This window comes from Oncorhynchus mykiss, chromosome 10 (genome assembly GCF_013265735.2).
Source record: "Oncorhynchus mykiss isolate Arlee chromosome 10, USDA_OmykA_1.1, whole genome shotgun sequence".
NCBI lineage: Eukaryota > Metazoa > Chordata > Actinopteri > Salmoniformes > Salmonidae > Oncorhynchus > Oncorhynchus mykiss.
The window spans coordinates 35,624,770-35,646,457 of NC_048574.1; the positions used below are offsets into that span (position 1 = coordinate 35,624,770).

Genomic DNA, 21,688 nt, shown 5'->3' on the forward strand with positions numbered 1-21,688 from the left:
AATTGGTTGCACCAGATCTTATTTAGGGGCTTCGTAGCAAAGGGGTGAATTCATTTGCACACATCACTTTTCTGTTTTTTATTTTTTAGAATTTTTTTAACAAGTTCTTTTTTTAATTTCACTTCACCAATTTGGATTATTTTGTGTATGTCCATTGCATGAAATCCAAATAAGAATCCATTTAAATTACATGCAACAAAATAGGAAAAACAGGGGGTGAATACATTTGTAAGGCACTGTATATAATATGAGATTATTGTTGTCAGTCATTATATGAATCGATAGACAATCAGAAATGTGTAATCGCTGAGATACAAGGATACATTTTTTCTTGCTCATTAATTCCTTTCTCCCTCTGCATCTGTAATCTCAGAAGCGACTGCTCCCTCAGTGAAGGCTTTGTTGTGCCCCCATCCCAGTGCTGAGCAGGTTTAAAGACCCAGTTTAAAGCTGCCACTGTAAAGGGCCAGCCACCCACTCACAGTCTGTGTAACTCTGTGGGATAATGAGGAAGGGAGAACCAACACTTAGTTGGGCAAAACAGTATCATAACAACAGTATGGCAGTATTAAACAAAGTTCCCAACAGGGATAGGCCACTACACAGGGCATGATATAACAAGAGCACCTGCAGCATCTGGGGTAGAGAATATAGCAGATGTTTGAGTGGTTTCAGTAAATTAAATATGGAGAAGGTTAGTAGGAAGGTTGACCATAACCCCAAATTCCCAGTCTGCCAGCAGGGCTTGCTTCTTGTTATCCATATCTCTCATAAGATATTTCACAAGGGGTATCATACTCAGACAAAATAGACTGATTATATCAGTGTCTAAGCTATGCAGCATACAACTAAAATTAATTATGACATGAATTAATACAATTTCAGTGATGATTGATTTCAAACTGAAATTCGGGTCTCTCTGTCAACAGTCAGAATTGAGTCTTTAGTAAGCCTCTTAAGTCAATTAAATGTTTTACCTTACTGTATGTGAGCTCCAAAAGTATTGAGAGAAATAAGCTTTTTCTGTGCATATGGAACATTTCGGGGATCTTTTATTTCAGCTCATAAAACACTTTACATGTTGCGTTTATATTTTGGTTCAGTATATATAACTACTGCTGTACATATACTGACAGACTGACCAGGTGAATCCAGGTGAAGGTGTTCCTAATGTTTGGTATACTCAGTGAATATTAACATATTGTAATCATGTCTAAAAATGGGATACAAGGGATATGTCATTCTCTGCACAATATGTTTTTCTCCTCAAACTATGCCACTGCAGGTTATCAGAACTGCCAGTTCAGTTCTCTTGGTGTTATTTCTGGAAAATATGTATCATGTGGTTATAGTGAGTCAGGCACCATTGATGAGGAGAGCTCAGGTGCATTCATGTCAAATCTCAAGGATACCTGGGAAAAGGCTGCTCAAAATGAAAAGTTGGTAGTTAGAGGAAGGGTTAGTAGCTAGATTAGTATGGAGTGCTCTTATGTGACAAATGAAAAACACTTTGTTCATTTAACTCGAGGATCCTGCAGCCTCTCCAAAACGTAATCATAATTGCAGGTCTAGGTGGTCGACAATGATTATCGTCTGAGTTGAAGAAGAACTTAAAGATTAAAATCATCACATCCACAATTTGCCAGATTTTCCTGCATCTCTTTTGATTTGAGAATATGAATAGTTAAATCAGCCTGTCTCCGTACCTTTAACTAGATGGATCCATGCCAAGACAGCCCTGCCTTGGATGATTTTTAGGAGCAGCATATTCTCAGAGAGTGAATAAGAATATACCACTGAACAAAAAGTTCACCTGCAATTTATATTTATCCCCAAATGCCATTCTCTTACAAGGTTGGACATCTCTAACTCACATGCCCAGCTCCTTGAAGGTGGCCAGCCCAGGTTATTTTGGTTTCATCTTGCATTTAATTGTGCAGAAAACTGTTGTCCCATGACTGTCAGACTCTGGCCCTCTAGGACTGGAGTTGCACCCGGGAAAAAGGGTGCAATTGCAGCCCGCAATTCGTGGCGTTGCTGCATGTGGGCATTTCTGCATCTGCAGGAACCCCTCTTTTTATACTTCAATTGGTCCATTTTTAAGCTAGGACTGTGGTACACTCCAGTACAGTAGGCAATGCACCATAAAATTGGGTGGCAACCGCCGATAAACCCCACAGAAGAAGAGGCGGGGGTGACAACGGTAGCTAGCTAGGACACCGGTAAGGCAGTGTCTTCGCCCCTGTCTGTTGGGCACTGCTTTCCAGCAGTTCTGTTAATGACGGTGAGGGCAGGTGTTTGGCAGGCGGTAGCGAAGGACACTGTGTGCTAGGTACAAATAGTGTCCCTTGCACCCCAAAAACTCAGATAATACTTTTATTTCTCCTTTGACACACATTTTTATTGCACAGGCAATTAGTGGAAATCCAGAATATCAAAAGTGTCACACAGGCATGAATCGTGTGCTCGAGGGGCGGCATTCATGCAGGAACCAATGGGATGCTCGAGGTAGGGTGCACATGCAGGAACGCCCCCGAATTGCAGGCTGCAATCATGCTTTTCATGTTAGGAAGAATGGTAAAACTCTAATAAATATAATCCATCCAATTTATAAGCCCATAAACTAGGTTCCAGGTTTAGCTAAATATACATTTTAAGAGAAGAGAGCTCTGCTTGTCATTTAACGTTTCAACGTGTGTGATGACATTGTAATAGCTATTTTCCTTGAGAACCAAACTGCACCGTTAAACTGGGCGCGTCAACGACGTAGAAGCGCGGTCACGAGTGGAATTTGTGGGCGCGCTCTTTATGGCAGGTCGCAAAAGAGGGGGAGCAAACTGACACGAGCCTGCCGTCGTTGTCAGGGACAGGGTGCATCTGGGAAAAAAATATATGGCATAACAATAGCAGCATCCAGTATCGGTATACATGAATCCAGGGAGCCTAATAAGAAATGAACATGGCCATGGCCATATAAAACATGACCTACACATGACACATGGAATGGTCAAGATATTTTGTTTATTTCCTGGATTACAAAGAAGACTAGAATAAAATGGAGTGGTAGGGGGACCGAGGCGCGCTGTCTCCATCATAGGGAGGCGCGTCCACCTGCTGATACAGGGAGTCCGGGCTTGGGAAAAACATGGTGAGGTTGCTGCATAGAGGAGAAGATACAGTTTCCATCTGTCAAATAAACAACTGTGTAATTGAAATGCTGGCGACGGGAAAAGCGCAGCCGGTGTGAATATAGAGGTAAGTTAAATGTTGTACAGTAACGAATATGGTTTTTCAGTTCAGGGAAACACTTGCGTTAAGAATATTCAACGTAGTCTGCAATTTCTTCATATGGCTTCATTCGAAATAAAAGGGGGCGGGTATTTCATGCATCACATTAGAACAGCATTCATCTGTTGGGGAATGTGTATTTTAACAATGTATTTCATGCATTACATTAGATCAACATTCATCTGTTGGGGAATGTGTATTTTAACCATGTATTTCATGTATTACAGTTACTTCACTTTTAAACTGAGAGGGACATCAATTGTTATAAAATGCATTAAGAGGCATCATTCCTTAAATGTTATGGTTTAAAAGTGATACCCTACATTGGAGCATTAGAGCACCTGCAAACTGCACCCCACATCCCATCCCCCAAAACAAACACACACACACACACACACACACACACACACACACACACACACACACAGAGACACACAGAGGCAATATGAGAATTGTCAGTACAGGTCGTGGACAACCCTTGCGGTATTTGGCAGTGCTTAGTTCAGTAAACAAGGTGCTTAAACTTGAACATTTCACTGAATAATGTGCTCCCCTTGGCATGAAATCGACCATTTCTCTGTGCTCCCAGATTCATTTATTTTCAGCATTGAGTTCCCAGCTTTTCATCTTCCCCTGTGGTTAGATGCTGTGTTCAATTTCAGTTCACATATGTATGTGACATAAGTTCAGACCGGCCACACTCAGAAATATACTCTCTTTGTGTACAATAATGACACACAAATTATTTCATTGTTATTATAGTATTATTATCATTGTAAGGTTTCATCTATCCTACTTCTCACATGTATGGCAATAACATACTTCAAGCTCTCTGCTGGATTGAGGGGAGGGAGAGCTCAACTAGATGATTCACCCTCTTTCCAGAATAATGCCTGGATAAAGGGCTTCTACTCTCTTTAACTCAACAACATTCCTTTGTGAAATGGCTGGGGAATTGTTTATCAGGCTTAATTATGCACAAGTGTTTATTTGAAATTGAAGGTTAATTCATTGGTTTTGTGTTTTGGAAAATACGTCAGATAAGAGGACCAAACTAACCCTGTTCATTTAGTTCAGAGTATCCCCATTAATAGGCCCTGAACATCCTTTCATTTGATCAGGTCTGTATATCAACTCAAGCATGGTTCCTGCTAAAGCCTACCTATCCCAGTGCCAGACCTAGTACGTGTCCTTTACTGTCCCAAGGGGTTGTGTTGCCCCAGGTCGCTCCATTGATGCAATAAGGTTTCAAAGTCATTTTGAAGAAATATGCTGGTCATTTTCCCATGCATCAATTCCTCTTTCCTTTCCTGGTCCTCCCATCCCATCTCTCCTCATGTGATTGAGGAGGCATGTTCAGGGTGAGACAACAACCATCCTCTTAATGTATCCTCTGTCCCACCGTTCTATGGGTTTCGTCTTCCTTACTTCAGCAGCCCAAGGTTCTCAGCCAAAGAGAGAGCAGGTTTCTGAAGGCTGGGCTGCACACAGCACTGCATTGTGTTTGTCTGAAAGTAGTGCCAGAGGGGGAGGAGTGAGGCTGCCTGGGAGGTTGGGTGAGGGGTTGTACCAATACCTGGGCAGATGTCACACTGATTTAACACATTTCAGTCTTCTATATAGGACCCTGTATGTATGCTATCAACTTGAATTTCACCCCTGTTAAAATGGCTATACAGAACATGAACAGACATGTTTTCATACGATTTAACCTGTTGAATAGTGGGCAAGTACCCTTGCACATTGACTCGCTGCCAGTACCCCCTGTATATAGCCTCGTTATTTTATTGTGTTACTATATTGTACATTTATTTTATTTAGCATTTTCTTATTCTGCATTGTTGGTTAAAGGCTTGTAAGTAAGCATTTCACAGTAAGATCTCTATACCTGTTGTATTTGGCACATGTGACAAATACAATTTGATTTGATTTGAAATGCTATTGTGCCTGGTTTTCTCTCATTCATTCCCTTAGAGAGCGCCCCCTCCCTCCCTCAGTACTGCACCGTTGCGGTGACTGCGGCGCTGCTCGGCGTCAGAGGGAGTGGAGGCAGTGTGCTGTAATTAACAGAAAGGTAACAACCCCGGGAGACGGGTGGCTCAGCCCCTTTTGATTGCTTTCATGACTGCAGGGAAAGAGTCTGAGCCGAGCTTCCTCTCTAGTGGGACAGACAGACAGACAGACAGACAGACAGACAGACAGACAGACATTAGAGCAGAGCAGAGTGCTGAGCTCTTTAGCTGCCCATGCTGGGCCTGTTTCATTCACAATGCTCCTCTATCATTCTCACAGGCAGGCAGATACCAACCCCACTGCTGTGGTCCTGGACTACTCTTGTCTGTATCTTTTTTTGGTAGCTCCTCCCTTGCTGTATAAAACACTCAAAACACCCATAGGGCATGAATAGGGCACACACACTCAAAACAACGGTGACTTGTTGTATATTTCCTAAGGTCTCCAAGCGTTAGAGAGTTAGTAGAAGGGAAGACAGTTGTTGCATCTCTTCCTTTAGAAAAAAGCTTTTTCTCTCAGCTTTGGTTGCTAAATAACCTACTACCAATGTCTCTTAGCTGAGGACTCATGCACGCTCTATTATTAACAAATATGTGACAAATGGCTTTGATTCACAGGGAGATTGAGGGGGGAGGTGTTGATATTGTAGGGTGAGTACATGTTGCCATTGTGGGCTGCTGCAGAATGTCAGGCTGTCCATCAGACGTCTTTCTGTAAAGGGGCCCTGTAGCCGTCGTTGTAGAGCCATGTACTCAGAGAGGCTTGGCAAAGACAGGTCCTGGTGAAAGCAGCAGCACAGAGGAATAACAGGAGGCTTTTGTGTTCCTCTCCCCCTTGAAGCTGGAGCCTCCGGTTTAATGCACTAGAGCTGTGTAGGGGGAGGAGTCGTTCAGCCAACCATTAATGACCTTGGTCATCAGAAAAGTTCCAGACGAAAATAACAGCAAGGTTTTACGTTTCTATTTGGATAGGGTGCGTGTTTTCAGAGGTATGGCAGTTATGTTCTGTCTCTCACAATCAGATACCTCAGAATATTGGTTAACCTCTCAGGTCAACCTCTCAGTAAATGAGCATACTCTACAGTCTCTGAGACCATTTTCTAAATGACATGTTGTATTGATACATAGGTCAAGGTTCAGCGGTGCATGGGTCAGAGGTTTGATAACCCTTTTTAAGTGGGGTAAGGATAAAACCTTTTACTCATTGTTGTTCTGCAACACCTAAGGGGAAGACATTAATCTTATTTTCAACCTTACCTTGCATTGAGCATATGATCAACAAAATGCAAATATCACTTCTCCCACAAAGATATTGACGGCATAGACATTTACCTTTATGTACTGTAATTCTGTCAGTGACATTTGCATAACGCTTTTAGTAAACGATTAACTGATATTCCTCAAATTCCTTCCTTCTCCAGCCTCGTGGACATACAGTACAATCGAACCATGGTTCACAATACATCCATTATTCAGATAAATCTTTAAGGCTTGAAGAAGAAGAATTACTTTCAGCTGGTTTTCCCTTCTTCCATAACTCCTTGTCTGGGGGATCGTCTAATCCGTCTAGTTTCAGTCTTAAGCAAGGCTCTAATGCTGGATAAATATTAATCACATTTTTAATAAAAGGAGTTTGCTGAAGAAGCTGCTGTCAGGCCTGTCCGTCAGGGGAAGTGAGGTAAAGCCTAGTAAACAGCCCTGCCCTGCTCAAATCAATGGCTGTTTACTAGGCTTTGTACTGTCCTGCTCCTGGCCCACTCAGAGTTCTTATTATTATCTTTATTCAGCTCCTATATTTTTGTTTGGAGAGACGACAAGAGAAATCATACAAAGACCTCCTACAAAACCAAAGGGTGGGAATTAAAGGAGCTACAATATTGAACAACAGTTATACACTACATGACCGAAAGTATGTGGACACTTGCTCGTCAAACATCTCATTCCAAAATCATGGTCCCCCCATTGCTGCTATAACAGCCTCTACACTTCCTGGAAGGCTTTCCGCTAGATTTTGGAACATCCTGCAGGGACTTGCTTCCATTTAGCCACAAGTCGGGGACTGATGTTGGGCGATTAGGCCTGGCTTGCCGTCGGCATTCCAATTCATCCCAAAGGTGTTCAATGGGGTTGAGGTCAGGGCTCTGTGCAGGCCAGTCAAGTTCTTCCACACCGATCTCGACAAACCATTTCTGTATGGACCTCGCTTTGTGCACGGGGGCATTGTCATGCTGAAACAGGAAAAGGCCTTCCCCAAACTGTTGCCACAAAGTTGGAAGCACAGAATCGTCTAGAATGTCATTTTATGCTGCAGCGTTAAGATTTACCTTCAGTGGAACTAAGGGCCCTAGCCCGAACCATGAAAAAACAGCCCCAGACCATTATTCCTCCTCCAGCAAACTTTACAGTTGGCACTATGCATTGGGGCAGGTTCTCCTGGCATCCGCCAAACCCAGATTCTGCTGTCGGCCAGACAGATGGTGAAGCGTTATTCATCACTCCAGAGAACGTGTTTCCACTGCTCCAGAGTCAAATGGCGGTGAGCTTTACACCACTCCAGCCAACGCTTGACATTGCGGATGGGGATCTTAGGCTTATGTGCGGCTGCTCGGCCATGGAAACTCATTTCATGAAGCTCCCGACAAACAGTTATTGTGCTGACATTGCTTCCAGAGGCAGTTTGGAACTTGGTAGTGAGTGTTGCAACCAAGGACAGACGATTTTTACACGATATGTGCATCAGTGGTCCCGTTCTGTGAGCTTGTGTGGCCTACCACTTCGCGGCTGAGCCGTTGCTGCCGTTGTTTCCACTTTACAATAACAGCACTTACAGTTGACCGGGGCAGCTCTAACAGGGCAGAAATTTGACGAACTGACTTGTTGGAAAGGTGGCATCCTATGGTGGTGCCACATTGAAACTAAGCTCTTCTGTAAGGACATTCTACTGCCCATGTTTTTCTACAGAGATTGCATGACTGTGTGCTCGATTTTATACACCTGTTAGCAACGAATCCACTAATGAATGAAATAGCCAAATCCACTAATTTGAAGGGGTGTCCACATACTTTTGTATATATAGTGTAGTTGTCCCCTGACAGTTACAGTACTTTACAGGGAATCTTTACCAATTCCATGTAGAGATTATGCTGAAGAGGCCAAATACTTATCATCTCCTCCTCTTAGTCACTGTGCCATTGAATCTATGTAATTATGTCAGCACACCATCACACCAACTAATATAAGTTAGAAAATGTTCTGTAGCATTTTGGGCCTCTTGGTTCATCAGTATTTAGTTCTATAGATAGAGCACTGAGCAGTAATAGATTATAACACTCCAAAATATCCAAGATCTTCTGAGACTAGGTGGTTTGATAGGATATGAAAATGGAACTGAAAAGTAATTTAGTTATTTTCAGTTATCAAAATCTAAACCTCTAGCTTCACACATTCTGTTCTTTCCTCTCTGCATCCACTGAGCTTTTGACCCCCAGCCTTTCTCGCTCTCTCTCTTTCTCACACACACACACACACACACACACACACACACACACACACACACACACACACACACCAGCTCCTTGGCTCCTCACTGGCATTTGGGCTGAGTGACAGAGCAGCCCATCGGTACAGTAATTGGTATTCAGAGGGGCAGCTGGGATGCACGCCTCGCAGACAGAGGGGGAATTTAGTGAGTCAATACACTGCTTCATTAGAGCTGTGAGTCACCACGCCATGCTTCAATTGTTTGTATTTGTCCAAGAGAAACCAATGCCTCCTCCCATGCAACCTGACTAACCCCATGCTAACCTCAGATTGGTGGTTAACTGGTCCCCTACTCATTTTTTACCCAATAATATATTTACTGTGGTACAGAGATTGAGATGTGGCGTCAATATGCTCACAGTCACACATCCACACCAGAGTTGTATGTTCATCGGTGTATTGTATTGGCCAGAATGGCAGTTTATCCACTTGTCTCAGGATACATCTCCTTCTGAGGCCTTAATCCTTGAGTCTAGGATGATATTTAATCTCTTCTAACAAATATATTTCATTCATCCTAATATTTTCATATTTTAACAATCCAAGCTACTGGGTGCTGAATATGTTAGCATATGATTATATCAGAAGATAAAGTGGGAGTATTCGGCTTCAGGACACAAATTGAAATGATTGAAGTGTGACCTGACCTCTGTATTGTGTTTTTTCAGCATACTTATTTCTCTGGTTATTGAACATGGGAATCAAACCTAAGCACTGTCAACCAATTGTGTATTGTACACAACACTATCTGAAATATAATTTCTTCCTTGTTACTTATGGTATGCGCTAGAGCAAGACAGATGGCTTATTGTCATTTCACTGCTTTTATTTTCTCAATTATTGGATTTTTTATAATTTTACTGCTTTTATTTTTTTATTTTTTTTATTTTTTTGTGCACTGGTATGCAAAATACATTATTAATCAACAAGATTAACAAAGTAAACTGGTTTTAAGACCTGTGGAATAGTACAGTAACACAGAATCAGTGTGCACACGCCATTAGTACAATCTTGTGTGTTCCACCCCTTTACTCTCATGTAAACTCAAAATATTTTGTCTCTCTCTGATTTTTTGGGTTCGAATTTCATATCCTAACCCCCATACATGGAGAGGTTGCTCTTCTGTTTGCTTTCTCCTGACCAGAAATACACTGTTCCCGTCATACATAGTGGATAGGTACAATGGTTCACATCCCAGGGACTATGAAGGATAAACTGTAGGGCAGGGGTGTTAAACTCATTATGCCACAGGGGCTGCATTCGGTCTTGAACGTTGTCAAAATCAGAAAAAAATCTGAAAAAAATAGTTTCATAGCTTCCATTTTGGTGATTATTAGCGAACTGGATCCAGTCCAGACACTGTATGAATTTAGTCATTTAAAAGTATATTAAGTTTATTAATTTTTTTACTCAAGCCACCCGCGGGACGGATTGTTTGACACCCCTCCTGTAAGGAAATGAACCCTCTGTGTCAACGGGCCTTGATTTGCATGCCGATGCATGTTCATTTCTAGGATCAGTAAAGGGTCAAAGAAAGTAGTATACAGTGCATTCGGAAAGTATTCAGACCCCTTGACTTTTTCCACATTTTGTTACGTTACAGCCTTATTCTAAAATGGATAAAAAATATAAAAAATCCTCATCAATCTACACACAATACCCCATAATGACACAGCGAAACAACTCGTTGCTATGAGACACGAAATTGAGCTCAGGCGCATCCTGTTTCCATTGATCATCCTTGAGATGTTTCTACAACTTGATTGGAGTCCACCTGTGGTAAATTTAATTGATTGGACATGATTTGGAAGTTGACAGTGCATGTCAGAGCAAAAACCAAGCCATGAGGTCAAAGGAATTGTCCATAGAGCTCAGAGACAGGATTGTGTCAAGGCACAAATGTACCAAAAAATGTCTACAGCACAGTGGCCTCCATCATTCTTAAATGGAAGAAGTTTGGAATCACCAAGACTCAACCTAGAGCAGGCCGCCCAGCCATACTGAGCAATAGGGGGAGAAGTGCCTTGGTCAGGGAGGTGACAACGAACCCGATGGTCACTCTGACAGAGCTCCAGATTTCCTCTGTGGAATTAGGAGAACCTTCCAGAAGGACAACCATCTCTGCAGCACTCCACCAATCAGGCCAGACCGAAGCACGCTTGGAGTTTGCCAAAAGGCACTTAAAGACTCTCAGAGCATGAGAAACAAGATTTTCTGTTCTGATGAAACCAAGATTGAACTATTTTACCTGAATGCCAAGCGTCACGTCTGGAGGAAACCTGGTACCATCCCCACGGTGAAACATGGTGGTGGCAGCATCATGCTGTGGGGATGTTTTTCGGGTGCAGGGACTGGGAGACTAGTCAGGATTGAGGGAAGGGTACAGAGAGATCCTTGATGAAAACCTGTTCCAGAGCTCTCAAGACCTCAGACTAGAGGTCGACCGATTATGATTTTTCAACGCCGATAGCGATAGCGATTATTGGAGGACCAAAAAAGCCGATACCGATTAATCGGACGATTTAATTTTTTTTCTTTTTTTGTAATAATGACAATTACAACAATACTGAATGAACACTTATTTTAACTTAATATAATACATCAATAAAATCAATTTAGCCTCAAGTAAATAATGAAACATGTTCAATTTGGTTTAAATAACGCAAAAACAAAGTGTTAGAGAAGAAAGTAAAAGTGCAATATGTGCTATGTAAGAAAGCTAACGTTTCAGTTCCTTGCTCAGAACATGAGAACATATGAAAGCTGGTGGTTCCTTTTAACACGAGTCTTCAATATTCCCAGGTAAGAAGTTTTAGGTTGTAGTCATTATAGGAATTATAGGACTATTTCACTCTATACCATTTGTATTTCATTAACCTTTGACTATTGGATGTTCTTATAGGCACTTTAGTATTGCCAGTGAAACAGTATAGCTTCCGTCCCTCTAGTTAGCGCGCGCTAACTAGCTAGCCATTTCACTTCGGTTACACCAGCCTCATCTCGGGAGTTGATAGGTTTGAAGTCATAAACAGCGCAATGCTTGACGCACAACGAAGAACCTTTGACTATTGGATGTTCTTATAGGCACTTTAGTATTGCCAGGGTAACAGTATAGCTTCCGTCCCTCTCCTCGCTCCTCCCTGGGCTCGAACCAGCAACACAACAACAATTAGCGCGCGCTAACTAGCTAGCCATTTCACTTCGGTTACACCAGCCTCATCTCAGGAGTTGATAGGCTTGAAGTCATAAACAGCGCAATGCTTGACGCACAACGAAGAGCTGCTGGCAAAACGCAAGAAAGTGCTGTTTGAATGAATGTTTACGCGCCTGCTTCTGCCTACCACCGCTCAGTCAGATACTTAGATACTTGCATGCCCAGTCAGATTATATGCAACGCAGGACACGCTAGATAATATCTAGTAATATCATCAACCATGTGGAGAGGCAGGTCGTTATTGCGTTGGACTAGTTAACTGTAAGGGTGCAATATTGAATCCCTGAGCTGACAAGGTAAAAATCTGTCGTTCTGCCCCTGAACAAGGCAGTTAACTCACCGTTCCTAGGCCGTCATTGAAAATAAGAATGTGTTCTTAACTGACTTGCCTAGTTAAATAAAGGTATACCTTTTTTATTTATTTTTTAATCGGCAAATCGGCGCCCAAAAATACCGATTTCCGATTGTTATGAAAACTTGAAATCGGCCCTAATTAATCAGCCATTCCGATTAATCGGTCAACCTCTACCTCAGACTGGGGTGAAGGTTCACCTTCCAACAGGACAATGATCCTAAGCACACCGCCAAGACAACGCAGGAGGGGCTTTGGGACAAGTCTCTGAATGCCCTTGAGTGGCCCAGCCAGAGCACTGACTTGAACCAAATCAAACATTTCTGGAGAGACCTGAAAATAGCTGTGCAGCGACGCTCCCCATCCAACCTGACAGAGCTTGAGAGGATATACAGAGAAGAATGGGAGAAACTCCTCAAATGCAGGTGTGCCAAGCTTGTAGTGTCCACCTACAAGAAGACTCAAGGCTGTAATCACTGCCAAAGGTTCTTCAACAAAGTACTGAGTAAAGGGTCTGAATACTTATGTAAATGTTATAGTTCCATTTTTTATTTATATACATTTGCAAAAATGTCTAAAAAACAGTTTTTGCTTTGATATTATGGGGTACTGTGTGTAGATTGACGAGGGGAAAAAACAATGTAATCAATTTTAAAATAAGGCTCTAACATAACAAAATGTGGAAAATGTAAAGTGGTCTGAATACTTTCCGAATGCACTGTACGTTTTCATCTCACGTGAAAGTAATTATACTTTAGCTAAAGTCCTTTCACATGGCCTTTTATTCCTTTTCAGATATTAGTCCTTTTCACATCGCCAGAAAACATGTTTCGATCACTCAACTACACAGTAAAGATACACTCTAAACTGAATGGAGTGGGGAGTTGATTTGTTATAGACGTCTCACTGTGTGGAGTTGTTTTTATTTCCATCATTTGCAACATCAGGCACCCCAGAATGAAGTCTTTGTGCTTCATAATGGAAAAGTTATCACATTTGTGACTAAAATGAAGAACTCATTTCAAAAGCCCTGGGATGGGGGTCTTTGCATGTTAATGAGCAGATTGAGCTTTTGCTCACTGGCGTACCATGCAGCCCCCTCAAAGCAGGGGGGCCAAGGGGCTCTGGGAGCCCACAACCCCCCCCACCCTACCCCGACCTGGAGGTCGCCCCGCCTCCCCAGATAGGATTTGAACATGTCATAAGCCATGGCAAGAATGTTTAGATATGAACATGTGGTTATTATTTGACCCTGCTGATCATCTATGAACGTTTGAACATCTTTAAGAACAATCTGTCCTTAATGACCACCGGCACAGCCAGAAGAGGACTGGCCACTCCTCAGAGCCTGGTTCCTCTCCAGGTTTATACCTAAGTACCAACCTTTCTAGGGAGTTTTTCCCAGCCACCGTGCTTCTACATCTGCATTGCTTGCTGTTTGGGGTTTGAGGTTGGTTTCTGTATTAGCACTTTGTGACGTCTGCTGATGAAAAATTCGCTTTATAAATGCATTTGATTGAATTTGATTGAAAACTGCACACTTCCCTCTCTGTCCCATTGCAAAATGTGTAGAATAGCATGAGATTAGCTATAAAACTGTACATGTTTCTCTCTGCCCCATGGTAGTATGTGTAGAATTGCAGGAAAATAGTTTTAAAACTGCAACATTTTCTCTCGGCCTTAAGGCAAAATGTGTAGAATAGCATGAGATTAGCTACAAAGGTGGGCTTGCTCAGACCTTACAGGGGGCCATGCGAAACTGTAGACTTTTGTTACAGTCACAATTTTTTTCCTTTTTTCGTCCTCTGGTTTGATTTGAAATAAAATGATAATCATACGCCTGATGACAAATAGGTTATAACAATGGAGGAAAAAGATATATGCAGTCACCAGCAATTCTGTTTTTGATTGTTTTTTGGTGGGTTTTTTTGCACCGAAAATTTGGGAGGAATGTAATACATTTCTTCAATGATGTACAAAATGTACACAATATGTATGAAGGCCTAAATAATACACTCTATTAGATTATACTCTCATAATGCATACGGTACATTTCATAGGAGGTGAACATAACTGCTCATTTGTCTTTTGAGCTGCTTCATGATTTGGAGTGAAACAGAAGAGGAAGCTGATGGGAGAATGAACGAAGGGCTGGTCAGCCAGCAATGTTGACAGTTCTCTTCAATACACTATTTAACACCCCAAACTGGTCAGAGGGATAACGAATGGCACTGTTCCACAGTGTGTGTAGTAGTAGGTTTGTTGTTTGTGTATGCTGGAGGTATTATTGACTGTAATAAGGAAGAGCTTCTTGTTTACTGCAGAACCTCCTCTTATCATGGGTATATAGTCCTTCCCAGTTCCCACCTGAAGGAATAAGGAGAAAACATGTTCTATTGTCAGGTCTCCAGTTCTAACCAGGACATCTCCTATATAGGCTGTATTGTGCAATCGGCATGCAACCCCTCTGCTTCTCTGTTCTAAAGCCCCCCTTTCTGTCACACTCCCCCCACCCTCCTTACCCGCCCCACTCTGTATGAGATGTGGCCTGTGTGTGTAAGTGGAGGGGGTTGTATGGGTGCAGAGAGAGGAGAGGCTGAATCACAATTAGCTCGAGTTTTCGCCTCTTAATACAGCAGCACAAATGGGCCAAAGAGGCTTGGACTACAAAAGACGCCAGAGACGGGAAAAACAGGACCAGAAAATGTCACATTCTGTGGATTTGCTAGTTGAACATATTTGTTATTTACAACAAAAAATACAATAAATGTAGCACCCTTGGATAACATGGATTGCTCCATATGTTCTCTCTATATATTATTGTCTAAAAGGCAGAAATAATAGATGCTATGATTCAAGCCCTGGTCTGTCTCGGTGACTCCACTTGGAAACATTGAGAGAAATCCAGAATCATGAGTCATGCCGCAAACTGTAGCCATTATAATTGCTTATTGAACCAGATGAGAGCCGAGGCTTTTAAAGTCTCGGCTTTACAGCCAAGTTAAATGCAGTATGTTACTTATGTCACCTTTGCTTCATTATGTTTTGTGGAGAAAAATGAATGGCTGAAAACAAAATAATTTTGTTTACAAGGTTGTTGTTGCTATGATCTCCGGCCCCTCTTGTTGGGTTCTCTCAAGGACAACATCACGTTGACTCTCTTTTTAGTTCCAGATTCCACGCGTTGTTCAGCATAAATCCTTTCTCTATACTTGTAAATGACTCTACATAAGAGGTTGAGTCACGTGGGCGGCAGGTAGCCTAGCAGTTAAGAGCTTTGGGCCAGTAACCGAAAGGTTGCTTGTTCGAGTCCCCGAGCTGTCAAGGTGGGGGAAAAAAACTGCCATTCTGCCCTTGAGCAAGGCAGTTAAACCCCATCAACAACTGCTCCTTGGGTGCTGATTACCTTGATTAAGGCAGCCCCCTCTCAGCACCTCTCTGATTCAGAGGAGTTGGGTTAAATGCGGAAGGAACATTTCGGTTGAATGCAGTCAGTTGTGCAACTGACTAGGTTTTTCCTGTATTTTATTTTCATTTTATTGAACCTTTATTTAACTAGTATTACAGGGCTTGGTCTCTGACTGTCACTTGGAATAGTGTAATAGCAATTCATAGCTATTACACTCTTCCCTTCACACTATCACTATTGATATCAGAATAAGAATGGTATGATGAAATGAAATGATAATAATAATAATGATAATAATAATAATAATGAAATGATCGTTACAAATGTCAACATTTTAACATGTTGGCCAATCCATCCAATCATCACTGCACATGCTCCTATGCTTTTAGCCAACCCTACGTTATCTAGGTCATTTGGCTTGCTTTGTCTTGTGTTCATTCTCCTAAAGTGAGATAAATGTGGACTACCATGCAGGTAGTTTCAAGCTGAGTTGCTGAGATGTTTTCAGATGTGGTCCCTCTCTTTTGTTCCCTATGACTGTGCTCTGTTCTGGACTAGTCGGCCATGTGGAGTTCCCGATCTGTCACTTAGGGTCCCATATGCAGTCAGTCTGCCACAGCAGTTCTTGCCAGACACGAGGAACGTTTTGAATAGATGCAATGCTGTCTGGTCATACAGGGGGATGGGTAGTTGAAATAGCCATATACAGATATGGGATCTTAATTTGATCAGTTTTGTCGCTGGTGTAAAAGGTTACTGTAGGCTATTGTTTGTGTGAGATCTAATGAGAGAAAGAGAACTGCAAGTTTTCATTGAATTTATGGAAATCTATAAGCGCAGGAAAATTATTTTCTGCAACCGATATTATATCTGTACATGAGCTATTCCTGGAGCTAGAATTGAGACCAAAATACCTACCGTATTGGGATGACCATCATCATCTTGGAGTATAACTTGAATGAGTTTGAGTCATTTATTTCAACATATCTCAACGTACTATACATTCATAAAATGATTATCTGCAATATTTAACGATTGATGGGGTGTTGAAAGTACTAAAAGTGACCCATTGTCTTGTTTTGAAGTTTTTTAAACAGAGGGAAACTGGTGTTTTGGATGAGCTGAAATGCATGTATTTGATTTTGTTTGCAAATGTATGCCCTGTGCTGTGTTTTCCTTCCATAAGTCAGTGGGTGAATTGACAGTTGAGGGTGGATGCAGTTAACTGCACTGTTAAGACCTTCTCATTTATTTTTTTTGTGTTGCTTTGTTTCTGCTGGGTAGGCAATTGGCAAGCTTTCCAAGTCTAGTGCACCATGCTTGGAGGGGGCGGGGGTGTCTATTGGAGAGCCAAGTCTTTACTTCCAGCAAAAGATAGAGGGCAAAATATAGTCTGTCAGGATTTAAATTTGCTTCAATTGTCACCAAATCATATCGACTAGCCTACATCCCATTCCCAAGCAACCTTTGTTTCTCTGCTTGCTTTTCTGACGTCTCTCAGGATATTTCATCCAGTATTCATTTGAGGGCTCTTAAATGACTTCATGTCTCAGAATTAGCTTTACAATTCTATGAAGTTTGAATCCAGTGAATCTCTCAGTTTGAGTCAGTTGCAGCGTTGGTATTTCCCCAGGAGAATACACAATCACAAGTGGAATTTGATATTTTTCAGAACTGTTAAAGAACGGTGCAGATGCGAAGTTTGGTAACAGAATGACGGCACAAACAGTCATTCTGTTACCAAACTTTGCATCTTCACTGTTCTTCAAGTAAATGTGTTTTTGTAAAATGTTTAGTGGAAATTGTTCAAAGTAGTCCTTGTGCATAGAGTTGAATGGTTTGTTTAACTTTGCAGTCATAGCTTTTTCTTTGGTATACATTTTAAAGTGGACAATCTTAGCCTCAGTATCCCTCTTACTGTGGAATTGCCCTAATATATGATGTCAAACCGTGCATACAGTAGCTAGCAGACAGATAAAGTACACTACATGACCAAAAGTATGTGGGCATCATCAAACATCTCATTCCAAAATCATGGGCATTAATCTGGAATTGGTCCACCTTTTGCTGCTGTAACAGCCTCCACTCTTTTGGGAAGGCTTTCCACTAGATGTTGGAACTAAAGGTCGACCGGATCCAATCTTGCAACTTTACAGTTAATTAGTCCAACGCAATAACGACCTGCCTCTCTCTCGTTGCACTCCACAAGGAGTTACGCGAATGCAGTAAGCCAAGGTAAGTTGCTAGCTAGCATTAAACTTATCTTATAAAAAACAATCAATCATAATCACTAGTTAACTACACATGGTTGATGATATTACTAGATACTATCTAGGGTGTCCTGCGTTGCATATAATCTGACTAAGCATACAAGTATCTGACTGAGCGGTGGTAGGCAGAAGCAGGCGTGTAAACATTCATTCAAACAGCACTTTCGTGCGTTTTGCCAGCAGCTCTTCGTTGTGCGTCAAGCATTGCGCTGTTTATGACTTCAAGCCTATCAACTCCCGAGATGAGGCTGGTGTAACCGAAGTGACATGGCTAGCTAGTTAGCACGCGCTAACTAGAGGGACGGAAGCTATACTGTTTCACTGGCAATACTAAAGTGCCTATAAGAACATCCAATAGTCAAAGGTTAATGAAATACAAATGGTATAGAGGGAAATTGTCCTATAATTCCTATAATAACTACAACCTAAAACTTCTTACCTGGGAATATTGAAGACTCATGTTAAAAGGAACCACCAGCTTTCATATGTTCTCATGTTCAGAGCAAGGAACTGAAAAGTTAGCTTTCTTACATGGCACATATTTCACTTTTAATTTATTTTCCAACACTTTGTTTTTGCATTATTTAAACCAAATTGAACATGTTTCATTATTTACTTGAGGCTAAATTGATTTTATTGATGTATTATATTAAGTTAAAACAAGTGTTCATTCAGTATTGTTGTAATTGTCATTATTACGAAAGAATAAATCAAATCGGCCAATTATCGGTATCGGCTTTTTTGGTCCTCCAATAATTGGTATCGGCGTTGAAAAATCAGAATCGGTCGACCTCTAGTTGGAACATTGCTGCGGGGACTTGCTTCCATTCAGCCACGAGCATTAGTGAGGTCGGGCAGTGATGCCTGGCTCGCAGTCGGCATTCCAATTCATCCCAAAGGTGTTCGATGGAGTTGCGGTCAGGGCTCTGTTCAGGCCAGTCATGTTCTTCCACACCGATCTCGACAAACCATTTCTGTATGGACCTTGCTTTGTGCAAGGGGCATTGTTGTGCTGAAACAGGAAAGGGCCTTCACCAAACTGTTGCCACAAAATTAGAAGCACAGAATCGTCTAGAATGTCATTGTATGCTGTAGCGTTAAGATTTCCCTTCACTGGAACTAAAGGGCCTAGCTGGAATCATGAAAACAGTCCCAGACCATTATTCCTCCTCCACCAAACTGTTTTTTAAAAATGTATTATTTTACTTTTACCCCTTTTTCTCTCCAATTTTGTGGTATCCAGTTGGTAGTTACAGTCTTGTTTCATTGCTGCAACTCCTGTACGGACTCGGGAGAGGCAAAGGTCGAGAGCGTCCTCCGACAACACGACCCGACCAAGCCGCCACAGGAGTCGCTAGAGTGCGATGGGACAAGGACATCCCTGCCGGCCAAACCCTCCCCTAGGCTGGACAACACTGGGCCAATTGTGCGCCGCCCCATGGGTCTCCCGGTCACGGCCGTCTGCGACAGAGCCTGGACTTGAATCAGGATCTCTAGTGGTACAGCTAGCAAATGCGATGCAGTGCCTCTGACCACTGCCCCACTCGGGAGGCCCCCTCCACCAAACTTTACAGTTGGCACTATGCATTTGGGAAGGTAGCATTCACCTGGCATCCGCCAAACCCAAATTCCGTCAGAATGGCAGATGGTGAAGCGTGATTAATCACTCCAGAGAACGTGTTTTCACTGCTTCAGAGTCAAATGACGGCAAGCTTTACACCACTCCAGCCAACGCTTGGCATTACGCATGGTGATCTTAGGCAAGTGTGCGGCTGCTCGGCCATGGAAACCCATTTTATGAAGCTTCTGACGAACAGTTCTCGTGCTGACATTGCTTCCAGAGGCAGTTTGGAACCCGGTAGTGAATGTTGCAACCGAGGACAAACGATTTTTACACGCTACGCGCTTCAGCACTAGGTGGTCCCATTCTGTGAGCTTGTATGGCCTACCACTTCGCGGCTGAGCCATTGTTTCTCCTAGACATATCCAATTCACAATAACAGCACTTAAAATTGACCGGGGCAGCTCTAGCAGGGCAGAAATGTGACGAACTGATTTGTTGGAAAGGTGGAATCCTATGACAGTGCATTGTTGAAAGTCACTGAGCTCTTCAGGAAGGCCATTCTTGTCTATGGAGATTACATGGCTGTGTGTTTGATTTTATACACTTGTCAGCAATGGATGTGGCTGAAATATATAGTGTATGTTCACTAACCCTGCGTTCATAGCCAAGTGGGAAGGTGGTATTTACCACATACAATGCATCTAAAAAAAATATTATACAAAAAATTAAATTCACTTCTATGCCCCTCCATCTGTTAATTACTAGTGGGAAACTTGTCTGTCATCCCTGAACTCCGACTTCTTCCACATGCTGATCTCTGATGTCACTTACTGAGCAATTACCTCGATAACATAATTTTCGGCAGTTAAATGCAACAATAAAACATTACATTCGTTTTTTAACACTATAATTTGTTTGCAAAGCATGATAGATGTACTTTTATTTTATGGTTGACACAGCTTGGCCATTGCTATTCATAAGAAGCATTGCCTGATGTGAGCCATGCCTCTAACAAAAGAGATCTCAGAAGACCTAAGATTAATAATTATTAACTTGCATAAATCTGGAAAGGGTTACAAAAGTATCTCTGAAAGCTTTTTATGTTCATCAGTCAGTAAGTCAGTTCATCAGTAAGACAAATTGTCTATAAATGGAGAAAGTTCAGCACTGTTGCTACTCTCCCTAGGAGTGGCCGTGCTGAAAATATGACTGCAAGAGCACAGCGCAGAATGTTCAATGAAGTTAAGAAGAATCTTAGAGTGTCAGCTAAAGACTTAAAGAAATCTCTGGAACATGCTAACATCTCTGTTGACGAGTCTACGATACGTAAAACACTAAACGATGGTGTTCATGGACACCACGGAAGAAGCCACTGCTCTCCAAAAAAAACATTGCTGCACGTTTGAAGTTAGCAAAAGAGCACCTGGATGTTCCACAGCACTACTGGCAAAATATTATTTGGACAGATTAAACTAAAGTTGAGTTGTTTGGAAGGAACACACAACACTATGTGTGGAGAAAAAAAGGCACAGCACACCAACATCAAAACCTCATTTCAACTGTAAAGTATGGTGAAGGGAGCATTATGGTTTGAAGCTGCTTTGCTGCCTCAGGGCCTGGACAGCTTGCTATCATCGACGGAAACATTTATTCACAAGTTTATCAAGACATTTTGCAGGAGAATCTGTTCGCCAATTGAAGCTCAACAGAAGTTGGGTGATGCAACAGGACAACGACCCACAACACAAAAGTAAATCAACAACAAAATGGCTTCAACAGAAGAAAATATGCCTTCTGGAGTGGCCCAGTCAGAGTCCTGACCACAACCCGATTGAGATGCTGTGGTATGACCTCAAGAGAGCGAATCACACCAGACATCCCAAGAATATTGCTGAACTGAAACAGTTTTGTAAAGAGGACTGGTCCAAAATTCCTCCTGACCGTTGTGCAGGTCTGACCCGAAACTACAGAAAACATTTGGTTGAGGTTATTGCTGCCAAAGTAGGGTCAATCAGTTATTAACACCAAGGGTTCACCGA

The 21,688-nt window shown here is 42.0% G+C and overlaps 1 protein-coding gene across 1 annotated transcript in view; it reads left to right on the forward strand.

The window, feature by feature from the left end:
* Window positions 1–2,838: 2,838 nt before the first annotated feature.
* The window catches only part of LOC110533745 (neurite extension and migration factor), a 33,852-nt gene continuing 15,002 nt past the window's right edge, over window positions 2,839–21,688 (forward strand). The window contains exon 1 of the mRNA XM_036990133.1: window positions 2,839–3,255. The gene's annotated coding sequence lies outside the window, so the exon portion shown is untranslated. The remainder of the gene's footprint in view (window positions 3,256–21,688) is intronic.